Below are 13,446 nucleotides of genomic sequence, written 5' to 3' on the forward strand. Positions count from 1 at the left end.
TGAGAAAAACAGTCCCAAATAAATAATGCAAAACCAAAAATCTACAAAATGAAAAGTTCAAGAAATAGATCCCAGCTAATATATTCACAGTCACTAAGGAATCAAGTCTTGTGAGGTAGTTAAGAGTGTGTTGTAGACCAGAAGGTAAAGGAAGAATGTGTGTGTGACTACATGACACCTTGCTCTCGAAGTGCAGCTCATTCTGTCAAGCAATGCCTTCAATGTTTTCTTTGCATATCAAAGATGGAGAATTCAACTCTGCCTTCCAGCCATTGATATGACATACAGCACGACATCAGAATATGGTTTACTGATGTGTGTGTGTGTGTGTCTGTCCGTCTAAGGCCAAATGATCATACTGCATCCAGAATACCTAGAAATTACAACTGCTCATGTTGGACAATGATTTTTGAGGCAAATTAATCCCCTTAAATTGTTATTTGTGATACAATTTAGCTATGTAAATAAAATGGACCTGACTTGAACGAAAATGTTTTCTTGACAAGACAATACTGAATTAATTCCGTTACAATTTAAAGTAAATTCCTAAGGAAATATGCCTAATAATGATAATTTCTGTGTTAGGCGATGCTGGTGGAAGCATCACAAACAAGCACCATGAACTTCCATAATGAATAATTTATAATTAAATTGTTTAATCTAAAAAAAATAACGATTTCCCTAAGAAGCACTTTGAATGTTCTAGAAATGTGTTTCTTTTCGTAGAGTTCTCCATAGCAACGAGGGCTAAAACTGACCATAAAAAATATGACTTTTAGTAAAACAGCTGAATCATTTATCACAGAAGGTGAAGGTGAAATTTAACATGGAACAAAAGACTATATGAAATATGAGGTGTTTTTTTTATCATGTGGGAGTCATTTTAAATCTGTGGTTGGTGGTATCTTCCTTCTAAACCACTGGGCAAGTGGTGTCCCCGCAGGGGGGTTGTGTTTACATGCATCCCAAAAGTACACCTAAGCAAGTATGTGTGTGTGTGTGTGTGCGTGGGCAGGTAAGTGGACATCCAGGTTATCGCCTTGTAGTGATGCCAGCTACAGTGCATCATTACATGTGCACTTTAATGGGTGTGACATTCACCTCAAGACACACACACACACACACACACACACACACACACACACACACACACACACACACACACACACACACAGATACAGTCCCTCTGGCTGCTGCTTTTCACACTAACCTGGCCCTGGCATCCTTTCACAGGACCCGGTGGAGCGTGCTGGTGTGACTCTACTCTCAGGCTCTAGGTGGTAGAGGTGTTAAAGGTTAGGGGTTGCACATGCATAACCAATGGCAGGAAAATAATTGCCATTGGCATTCGGGTTTGGTTGGACATACTTTCATTTAGGAGTTTGATTCTAGCCTGCTTATTTTCTGTATTGAGAAATGCAGAGTTGTATTAGTTAGTAAGTAAGTTGGACCTAAGTTGGAAGAGTGTTATTGCCCTTAATATAAAGATGTTATAATGTCCAAAGTGATGCAATTAACACAGGAGGATTCCGGTATTTTGATTATTAGATATCAGTCATAACATAATTCGTTCATGAGTTTGTCTATTCTCTTAAGATTGTGGAAAAAATATTCCGACATTAGATTGCGCAGGGAAAGTAATTCCCATGATCAGGTTTTTCTCCTGATCATAAGATAATGATATTATAATCACATGATAACAATCTTTGTTATCTTGGGATGACAAAATAGCTTTCCCTTGATCACGAGTGAATTGTCTTTCTCCATGTCCATGCTCGCTTTTCAAATGCAAAAAACAATAGAAAAATTAATTTATTCTTTAGATATTTCACTCCAGATTCATGATATCGTAGATTTATAATTTTTTAACTTGTATATATTTAAGTTTAATACATTTTGATTCTTGCGTCTATATATATTCATATCAATTCATATCATCATTCATCTTACGCGTTTGCCAAAGCACACGGTGGAGAGAAAGAAGAATACGTACCACACAGAGAGTGGACATTCGCAGTGAAATGCTTTGGATTCAGCTGACTGCAATTATTCTCCTGTGCCCTTTCGCTACGTGTGGCTATCACAGAAGGGTCAGTGGAAGCTGTAATTATGACACCTCAGCCCTTTGTTCTCGTTACCGATATAGATCTTTCTTGTTACTTTCTGTGCAGGAAATTTCACACCTGTATGTTATGTTATGCATTGTGTTATTTCAACTGTGATCAGTTTTTTGTTGAGTTGTTAATACCTCATATATATATTAATATTTTCAAGATGGTATTATAAATAAAAAAATATGCTCAAGGCAATTGATATTCAAGTATTTAAGTATGGAGCCAGTGCTTGTGTTTGCATTTCCAAACAAAACGTTTTCTTGTCTTGTGGTCGAATTTAAGTTATATTAGCCCCATCATTCCTGCTTCTAGCATGACTAAATTAGCCTTTGTATTGGTTAACTGGGCTGAAAACATTCCCCATTAACTTAAACAAGATTGTACTTACTCCTATCTCCCACATGGCTCTGCCCCTAACCAAATTAAGACGCTCATTTGCATAAGCAAGATGGATGAGATAGGAGAAAAATACTTTGCTCTCTGGAAAACAAGTGCAATGTTAGACGAAGTGGGAATCGCAGATGAGATGTCGCAGCCTATTAGAATGGCCATGCTTCATAATTTTTTTTCATACAGAGTATTGCTGTAATAACGTTCAAGTGTTAAGGCAGTGTGATTGTAAAATGTTAGGAGAGTGCATTTTGTTCCATAATGGATTGTTCGTGAACAAACCGCAGAAGTCTGCGCCACTTTCTTTCAAAGCAAAATTACATTTGCCATTTATTTGAATATTGTAGTAGTAATTACATATGTATGAATAAAGCATTTTGCAACTTGCTTCTCCCCTACCCTACTTAAGATATGCAAACTGAGCTACAATGCACCAACCATAAAAATAACATAAAGTATGAACAATATCACATTATTTATGCTGTATTTTCAAAAGGCAAAACCCACAAGCTATGATTATATATATATATATATATATATATATATATAGGGAAGAACAGGGTAATCTGAGCCACTTTTTACATGTGCTCCCCTCTAAGCGAGCTAAAATGATTTATCACTCAAATTTACACATTTCCCATTAATTGAGGATGTTTCCTAGAAATGGGCATTAGCAGAATTTTTTCAAGACAAAGGGCAGTGAAAATATATATGATTGTTTTAAAAAAAGTTGTCATGTGGCTCACTTTACCCCAGCTGTGGGGTAAACTGAGACAGACCAGACAAATCAAGGGGGTAAAGTGAACCAGCTGGGGTTAAACTGATCCACTTACTTTTTCCACTCTGAAACTACCATAAAAACACATATTGTAACAGTTAGAATCCTGAAAGCTAGCCACACATTCCAGAACTAATGTCAGACTAGTAAAAGAATGATGGGGTTTGGTCAATTAGGCAGAGCAAATTTTCTAAACACTTGAAAGTAACTCTGAACAAAATCACATAAAACATATTATAATTCAAAAGGTTTTAATAAGATTCAAATGAAAAATAGAACCAGTTAGATTAGAACACAGTCTGGGGGTCAGAACACAGGACCCTTAGAGGCATCTTGTGTCTGGGGGTCAAAGCATAGGAAAATCAGAACCAGCGAGAACAGCCTGGGACTCAGAACACAGGAGAAGACCCAACTGGATTATAACATCAGCCTGTCATACTCTACAACTAGGCCTACTCTACATTCCAGCCCTGAAGGTTACAGGGAAAGATGAGAAGGTGCTCTTTCCGTGTGGTTGCCCCAGGTCGTCTTCCTGGTGTATTTCCTTGGCATGATGGCTTTTCTACAATGTGTATGACATTAAAATAAAACATATGTTATGTAATATTACATTAAAATATGTTTAAGACTAAACGTAGCTTGTGCCTCATGGTTGGGGAAAGTGAGACAGTGTCTCACTTTCCCCCACAGCATTTGGCTCACTTTCCCCCACGACCACAATCTGAGAAAAAACTAACTCTCTCAGCATTTCAGGCTAATCTTTAGCTAATATCATCACATGGTTTTTATATGTTGGTAGTTCATCAACACGTATGATATAAGTTTTTCTACGTGAATACATTTGCTTTGGCACAACAGTTGATTAAGTAGACAGCAAGAAAATTTACTTTTACATGCAAAATACCTATGTTGGTGAAAAAAAAACATGCTTACAACAGCACCATGAGGTCCTCTCTTTCAGGGCCAAGGGGAAATGAGAGGGGCTTTAAAACATATATCTCACATGACCACAAATGTTTTCCGTTGCCTAGATACAGGGGGTGGCTCACATTACCTGATGCCTCAGATTCCCCCGTTCTCCCCTATATATTAAAACACACCTATGACTTTTCTTCCTCTCCTCTGTCCTCAACAAACCCGCCCAGTGAACAGAGCAGCCAGACACACAGTAAGGTTTGTTTGTGTACTAAAAACAGCACCACAATTTACTGCAATCAGACACTGTGTATGGGCCGGGGCACCTGGGGCGCTCTGTGTGCACTAACACCCTGCGGTGAAATTGCTGTCAACACTTTTCCCCTCCTTTGAGCAGTAGTACAGGCTCTGGTAAGCAGCCTTGCTCTGTCCACTATCCACCCCTCCCCCACTGACAGCAACACCACACATTCACAGCTACTACCTTTGGCTCTGTGGCGCGCGTAGAGAAAATGGTTGTTGTTTTCTGTATGTTGTGTACATTTCTTTTTCTGTGCCTTGCTGTCTTTCATTTCTGTGTTTATCACTCACACTTGGTTAGACTTGGCTGGCTCCTGGAGCAAATTGTTTTTTACAGCTCTCTTTGGTTTGCTAAGCGAATTAGACAACGTGACAAGTGTCCTGTGAATATTAAATACGGTGTCTTTGTTAAGAGAAAAGTGCTACTGTCTTGCAGGCAGCTGTAACCAACACTTATATAATACAGGAAAACAAATGTAGAAAAATGTCTAGAATTCAAATCAAGTCTGTGTTTTGACCACAACAATATCCAGCTTGTTTTGATTTTCTGTGCAACATTCTGTGCTGTTTTCTTTAGAGATCATTCATTTGCTGCTAACTTTGTCTCAGCAACCTGTACGATCCCGTGGCTTTGACATGTGTGAGTGCAAGAGTGACTCATTGACTCAGACCATTAGCGAGATAATGGAGACAGTTGCCAAGGAAAGAGAGAGATAGATAGATAGAGAAAGAGAGAGAGAGAGAGAGACAGAAAGAGAGAGAGAGATCCCCACTTTGCATAAACCCCTCGGGAGAGTGCAGAAGTGGCGTCATGAATAATGCATTACTGCTTAATTTATGGCCAAACTTTAAATAGCGCTGAAACACAGGAGACGCCACTATATGAAAATCCATCTTGTTTCATTATTTGCTTAGCGAATGTGCTTCGAGAACCCGCTATCTCAGGCAGTGTAATTAAACAAAATCCTGACAACGATAAACAGAATACGGTAATTCCACACATTGTGTGTGTCTTATTTTGACAACTCATGATTGAGAGATGTTTTTTTTTTCATTCCTGCATTTCACTTTGTTCATAAACGCCATTTCAAGTTCAACAATGTATGCACAACACACACTGCCCTAAATGACCTTCCAAGTTAAATGCAATAAGGACAGTCCAATAGAGACTGCAGAGAAGAGTCACTTTGTACCCAGTGTGTTGGGCTGCAATAACAATCTACCTTTAGGCCAAAGGAAGATCACCATGGCAGTAAACTTAAGTGAATGGACTTTTAAACTCAAGTCATTACTGAAAGAAAAATAATGAATCATAATAGATGATATACAATGGCAAATGACAAGGATCTTGTGTGAATAACGTATGGAATTATGGGGACTCTTTAGCATTTTGAGTCAGGACTCAAGACATTCATATAATATGAAAAGTAAGTCATTCACCTGCTGATTCAAGCTCATGATTCATGCAACCAACTGTTTTATTTATTTTTTTATTTTTTTATTGTCAGCTTGTGGTAACTTTTAGTAGCATAGGCTTTGGAGCATGCCCAAACTGAAATGAGATATGCAGTGTGTATAAAAAAAACAGCAACAGGAAGCTGATTGCAGTCTGCTCAGCCCTACCTTCACCCATCTCCTGCGCTCCTCTCCTCCATGGTAATGAGGCGATGAATGGCAGCATGTCTACAAGCAGGGGGAAGCAGACGCACCATGCAGCTGTGGACTACTATGCAGGAGACCACACACACACACACACACACACACACACACACACACACACACACACACACACACACACACACACACACACACACACACACACACACACACACACACACACACACACGCACAAGCACACGCACACATATCTTCCCCAACCTTCACGCTCCCACCTGAGGGGCCTGGTACTTAAATGGCACATGGGTGGAGGTGTGTAGGTTGGATTGGTGGAGTCTCTGACATCCCATGGTGCATTGTAATAGGCAAGGAAGGACAAAAGAGGAGGAGGTGTGACCCGGGCAGGAGGTAGATGATGGGTTGTTGTCTCCCATTCTTTTGTCTTCGTTATTGAGTTATAAAGCATTGCATGTTGTTGTATATTTCGTCCGCAGTGTGTTCTTGATGCCTAACTGCTCGCTTCCCCTTTAATGTATGTGCATGTTTATGCAATAGGTGCGTGAGCAAGGTAGATACCCTGCCACCAAAACCAGCGCTCCTTATTCCCTAATAAGGCAGCATGGTCTTATTTACCTTACACTCGATCCAATTAAAATGATGGATGCTGTCAGAACTTCAATTAAATTGAGAGCCCCGGGAAAAGCAGCACGGAGTGGAGGAAAACACAGGGTATATGGTATGGACAGAAAAAATGAGAAAAAAGGAGCAAGAAGGTGCAGGGAGAGGAAGAACAGTGAATTTGAGTTCAAATGTTAATCATTTTAACTGAAGCATTCATTTGCAACTGCTTGGCTGATGCTTCTGACATTAGAACTATACAGACCCAGTGGTGGCTGGTCCAGGAAGGTCCAAGAATGGTGCATTTGTGCAGCCTATGGTACTTGAAATGGCACACGTCTTAAGCAATAATGTGACTGTGGTGTGTTGCAATGGATCAGGGAGAGATGTTTGCGTGTGTGAGTAGGCCTTGTGAAGAGCTATTATGTACTACAGAGGTATTTTAGAACAATCCTAACAATTCTAACTGTGGAAAAAAAAACAATCGATAAGAACTTTGAGTATAAAAAGATTGTCATCCATTCAGAAGGCATAAGGAGGAATATAATCAATGTGTGTTCAAACTGATTGCAGGAACTCCAGTTCTTTTCCCCTATCTCTTTTGCTTTTGTTATTTCCCACGCACTTTTTATGAAATACATTTATCAAGCCTTGGAATAAACAGCAATTTGAAATGTGTTTCTCAATCAGTCAGCCTTCACAATTCACTTCCCTGTTCTCTCTGACCTCACATTCGTGTGCATTGCTTGGTTTTAAAATGGATAGCTTGTAGTAACTTTCAAATGTCTTTCTCCCTAAAGAAAAAAGGTTTTCTCCACAATCTTGGGACACGGTTAATAGTTCTGCTCCCATAACATTGTACCGAGGTCAAAAGTTTATCAATCAGCATTCTGGCACTGGCCTTTCTAATCCTAGGAGGATCTTAGTATTCCATATGTTTTTTTTGCCAGGTTGATCAATTCAACAGCATCAGCAAGTATGCAAGTCCACATACAATACAATTCTCAAAAAGAAAGGCAGGAAAAAAAGGTTTCTTGGCAAGGAAATCCATGACCCTGAAAATGTTCTTGCAATTTGCTCAAACTCAACTCAAAATCATCTTCACAAACCCGACGTGTTGAACATGAACCAGTGCAGTGTTGAATTTAAAGTCTTCCTTAATATTTATATTGCAGGTGATATTGACATACAAATGTATGGATGAGATGCACATTCCTAACAGCACAAACACTGCATAATCACTACAACAGGGAGTGTAAGGAAGACAAGCAAATCAAATTAACAGATGGAAATTGTACTAGTCCAACAATGAATACATGCATACCAGCACTGCATAACACACCTGCCCATAATAGATATATTGCATCAAGCGATACACCCATCATATAGGTACATCAAACATCTCAGGAGTCATCATATTTAATACACAGCTCTTTTTTCTGCCCTTGTCTCCCAGTGATGCATTAAAACAAAGGGATTCTCTGAGGGGAAACCTGTGATCTCAAGTATATAACATGTAATTTTTCATTCTCTGAAGCAGATCATCTGATATGCCTCAAAAAATTGCTCCTATTCCCCTCCTTGGTGGAAAATGTCTAAAAGACTGTGCACAGCTTTGCTGTCTTTGAAAATGTATCCCCTGTGGGCTTTTTGGCCACTCCTAAATCCCTTAGTTACTTTCATTGTTTGTGTTGCCGTTAATATTTTATTAGGAGGTTCCAATATTTATTCATCTTCTTTTTCTCCACGCAGAAAACTGTCTCACTTACTCCCTTGTATCATACATTTTAATGCACTGAGTGATCGCGTCCCGCAAACGCTCTGTGCGAGCTTTTCTTCCCCTCCCTCTGTAGTACCAGCATCTTCATTAATAAAACATAATGGATGCCTCTGCCAAAAATCCCTCCCTCTCAATAGGTATAGTGTAGAAAAGGCCGGCATAAAAGCTCTTATCCATTCAATGAAAATGACATACATCTTCTGGTGTTGTGATCAAATAAATGTAAATGGAATACTCAAAATGTTGTGTTCTTAAAAAGATCAGTGTTTTATTATCTTTTATTTGCCTACTTTGGTGTTTAACGCTAATGAAATAGCCCTGAATTAGATTAGAATTTAAAGAGGATTGATTCAGATCCTTGGGGCTACTTTTATAAATAAGATACAATCTCATGAAAATATTCAAATACAAATTCAAATAATTTTTTTTATAAATGTATGTCTGTGTTATACTGTTATATATTAAATATAATTTGTGGTGTGATGTACAAATGCAAAGTAACATTTCACTGTAAGTTGAATTGGCGCTTGTTTCAGTTACTTTATTAAAAAAAAGTAGTTTTATATTTTGTTTTTATGTATATTAATTAGTAAATATCAACTTTTGCTCAAATAACCTTAAATATTGTTTGCCTTGGGGGCAGTTGAAACAATCTGTAAACACAAATTCTGACATTTTAGGTTGATATTGCTACAGGGGTTTATTTGGACACCCAGCAGAACAACACTATTAGCTAAAAGATGCTGGAGCCTGGCTCTGTAGAACTGAGGGGAGCTGCTGAGTCAGGTGATCATTTTCTGTGGCTTCATCATTATTAGCACCTTTTGTTAAATGACACGTAGACCTTTAAACCAGTGTTAATGCAAAAATATTGAATCTCACAGCTTACCTACCTATTCCACCATTGATGTTAGCAGTCAATTGCAGGATAACTTTATCATCAGAAGGCTTACACTTACAAAAGCCGTCCTAGTTTTTGGGAAAATAAGTTCTATTTTTCCCCTGAACTTGTTTTGAGTTTGGAGTTCTACACACTTTTCGTCAACGATACAAAATCACCTTATTGGCTGGTTCAGAAGTTACCTGAGGGTGAGGCAGCTAGTTGCCCTGGGGCACAGTAGAGGGGCCTCGTACAGGGTAGACTTTTATTTATTAGTGTTAGCCCGCTCTTACTTTCTTCTCCATCGTTCTCTCTCTTTGTCTTCCTTTAAATTGTTCAATCCCACCATCACAGGAATTACTCTTGGTTATTGTTTTCCATAACACACACCCGGCAGCTGGGGAAAAAATCCACTCTTTTCTTTTGAGACACAACTCAACCCAGTGCACACCTACAGTACATCTTCAATATTTAACTCTTTCCCTTCATACATGGCTTGTTGGAGCTGAATTTTTCATACACGTTCAAACGCCTAGCGGTGTCTTACACAGGTTTAAATGCAAATGTAGCAGAACTCTATGTCATGTGATCAATTATTGAAGCATTTGAATAAAAGAAGATGCACCTTCAATAGAAGGTCTCAAAAGAAGTAGTCTCCACTGTGCATTAACATTTTTCTTAGCGAGACTCAACTGAACAGCGTAAACTCGAATGATGGAATTTGACCACATCTTTAAAATAGGTCTAAATAAGTAAGAAGAAATACCTGCCCTTTGTAAATGACCGGTTGTCAGCTTCACATAAGAACCCCTTTGATCACTACGCTTATTAATAAAAAAAAATCCAGATCATAGTGACAGGCATATTGTTAAGAATTAAGCCTTTTAATACCTACGCTCTAATCATGCTGGAAACGTTTGACACAAATGGTTACTGAGGATTGAAAAGGAGGCTGATTGTAAATTATCTGCAGCTACCTATGGTTTGAATGAAAAGGGGCTCAATCACCACCAGTCTATTTGTGCAGGAAGCATATGGCCATTAGTCCAAGAAATCCATTCTGACCGACTTGACTCTTAAAAACTCCAGGAAACTCAATTGTTTACATTGCAAGTGAACCGGAGTTTTCTGCAACATGTCAGAGAAGTTTAGACAATCTCAGGGAAGGACAGAGCCTCAGGGGCTGGAGGCAGCAGCGTATCCTTGCAAATGTGAGTGAGGCAAGAGATAATTTTGGTCTAGTGTATATTATTTTCAGTTAAGTGACTTTGGTATGTATGTATTTATTCATGACTGTCTTTATTTTATTTGGATAGTTTCTTGAGATCAGAATCTCCTATTTTGGAGGAATCTTGACCAAACGGGAAGAAAAAAAAATGCAACATAAACAATACTAAACAAGGGAGGAGAAACAAAAAATATATGAAAGACAAGATGGAAGCTGCTACATGTAGAACAGTATCATATTTATCCTTTACAATGTAACGATTTGTCAAATGTTTTAGTAAAACGATGACTTGTTGTCTCTGTTTTAATGTTTGTGTTATTTTCAGAGTGTGTGTTATTTTGGGTTAAATGGTACGCAGCAATGTACAATAAAATAAAAACATAATGAAAAATAGCCACCAATCTTTTACTCCATGTGCGTCTATAATTAACCACAGTTCAAACAAATCAAACTGAGACCGAGTGGGGAAAAAAAAGGACATTAATATTTCAATTTTTCTCTTATTAATTTAATCACATTTCATATGCTGATTTGAATTGGCCACGCTCCTCCACTCAGAGTTGACTCTAATCCCAATCTAATTACTAATTATACGGTTGGAGGTTGATTGGACCAATCCTCCTAGCCAAGGCCAATTTGACTCCCTCTGATGTCGAGCACCTTTCATGTGCCATGTCTCCCAGGTTTTGAGGACACGGTGTGCGTGCATGAGTGCATGTGTGTGTGTGTGTGTTAGTGACTGTGTTTGTATTTCAGTTTTTTTAATCAAATAATTATTCAGCACCCTCAGTCAATAACAAATGAAAATGTTTTACCAACGTTTCTAGCTGACTCAAAAAAATTAAACGACAAACTAAAACATCTGACCCCAGGTCCTTCCTATTAAATTGTCTGAAAACAAGCCTGATTTTATTGAATACTCCTTGCCAATTTTTTGTTTCTAACATTTTTTTTGTTGCCAAGAATAGTTTGGACAGTTATGGATTTAATAACTAATTTCTATGCATGGTCAACTGCATCTGTGCCAGAGTCAGTTTTACCAGACATGAACTGTAACAGCCAGTTTCAGCGCTCTTGTCACAGTGCCAGTGGAGTGTGATGTTGGTGATCAGAGGAAGAAGCAACATTTTTTGCAGGGATTACCTGGAACTGACAATGGCATCAGACTGCAGCATAGATGGCACATTCTATTTCTAATAGACTCAATAGCTAAATCCAGATAGTGTTTTTCAACCTCTAGAAAATATTGCAGGTGTTTGCTATTGCTTTAATTGTTTAGTTATTTTCTTATATTTTACTTACATGAACTGCACAAAGCTACACTCCAATACCCACCCTGCATCCACCAAGAACACTCAAAAACACAGCTTTAATATGCAGAACAAGATTTCGACGTTACCAAAACACAGACTGTTCCATTGTTTCTCTTAGTCAAGCTGTCATGCTTGAATCCTCTAACGGCACTGCAATGATTGAAGTTCATTGAATGGAAACAAGAAAAACACGTTTGGCTGTGATGATGTTTCGCTGTGAGGGGCCTGGGAGAGGGCTGCATTATGCTTGGCAATAAATAAAATACCTGTGAAGTTAAATGTGAAGACAGTTAAATGAGTTTAGACATCTGATAGTAACACTGTTGGTCTGATGTCATACTGGCTTTTCCTTGTAACCCATTCAGTACCATATACATGATGTTTCTGGGAGCCAACAGCTTTGCGGTGTGTGTGATTGGTGTGTGGTGCAGCCGCGTCTCTCCGAGGCACATCTGAGCGGCCACACACATTACGACTCTCCTGAGTTGTGCCCAGTGCTAAGTAGAATAAAGGAAGGCTGTTAATACTTCATTTTGAAAGCATGCATGATAGCTGGAAGGCAAGGGGCATACAAATACCCCCCCCCCTAGAATCAATCTGTTTTCATAGCAGGTTTCTTGTAAATAAGAACTATTCCATTTTTGATGCTTGTGTTGGATGTATTTTGGTATCAATTATGGTAAAAAAATAAAAATGTGTAAATAAATGCCTCTGTCTGTAAATTACACCAGCAATTATCAACTGCAAGTGTACATATTTAATATTGTCTCCGTTTTCCCCTGTAATTAATATAAAATTAAATTTTTCCGAAAACATTTAAATACAATGTTGGGTTGATAAATGATTAGCCTTTTCATACAATCTGGCCACATACCCATTTCTGTTACCTGTTCTACTAATGGCCGCACACTGGGTTTGCTCGCATTAATGAATAGGCATTCACGTCACACATTTGATTCATGTTCATTTAAAGAAGGACAGGGATTTTTTTTACAAAGTGAAAATATAGCAAATCTTGGTGCAGCGCCAGAGTTTCTTCTCAGTGTAGAGTTAAGTTACAAAAGCAGTCAAATATTCTTGAAGAACCAAAAGGAAAAGTACTCAGAAGTATTTCAGAAACAATTATATTATTGGATTGTTATTTCGTCATGTACAAACAATACTTAAATGTTGCAGTTGGTAAAGGTAAAATACAATATTTAGGAGTAGAGGTATAATGTAAAATGAAATGGAAATACTTATATGTAAATTGAAGTACTTAAGTACAGTACTTGAGGAAATGTGTATACTTGTATTTATATTAACACCACTTGTATTATTTATTGTACGTTTACATTATTTGATATATAGGGGAAGGTGGGGTGATTTGTGCAACTTTTTACTCAAAGTGATTTTAAAGTGAGGCCTTGACAGTTATGTCTCCAACTCAAATATGTACATATATTTCAGGATGTTGTGCATCCCTGGCAATAAAAACTTTGGATCTGGAATAAACTGTTTAAGAAATATAGCT

This window comes from Ammodytes marinus (assembly GCF_949987685.1).
Source record: "Ammodytes marinus genome assembly, chromosome: 17".
Taxonomy (NCBI): Eukaryota; Metazoa; Chordata; class Actinopteri; order Uranoscopiformes; family Ammodytidae; genus Ammodytes; species Ammodytes marinus.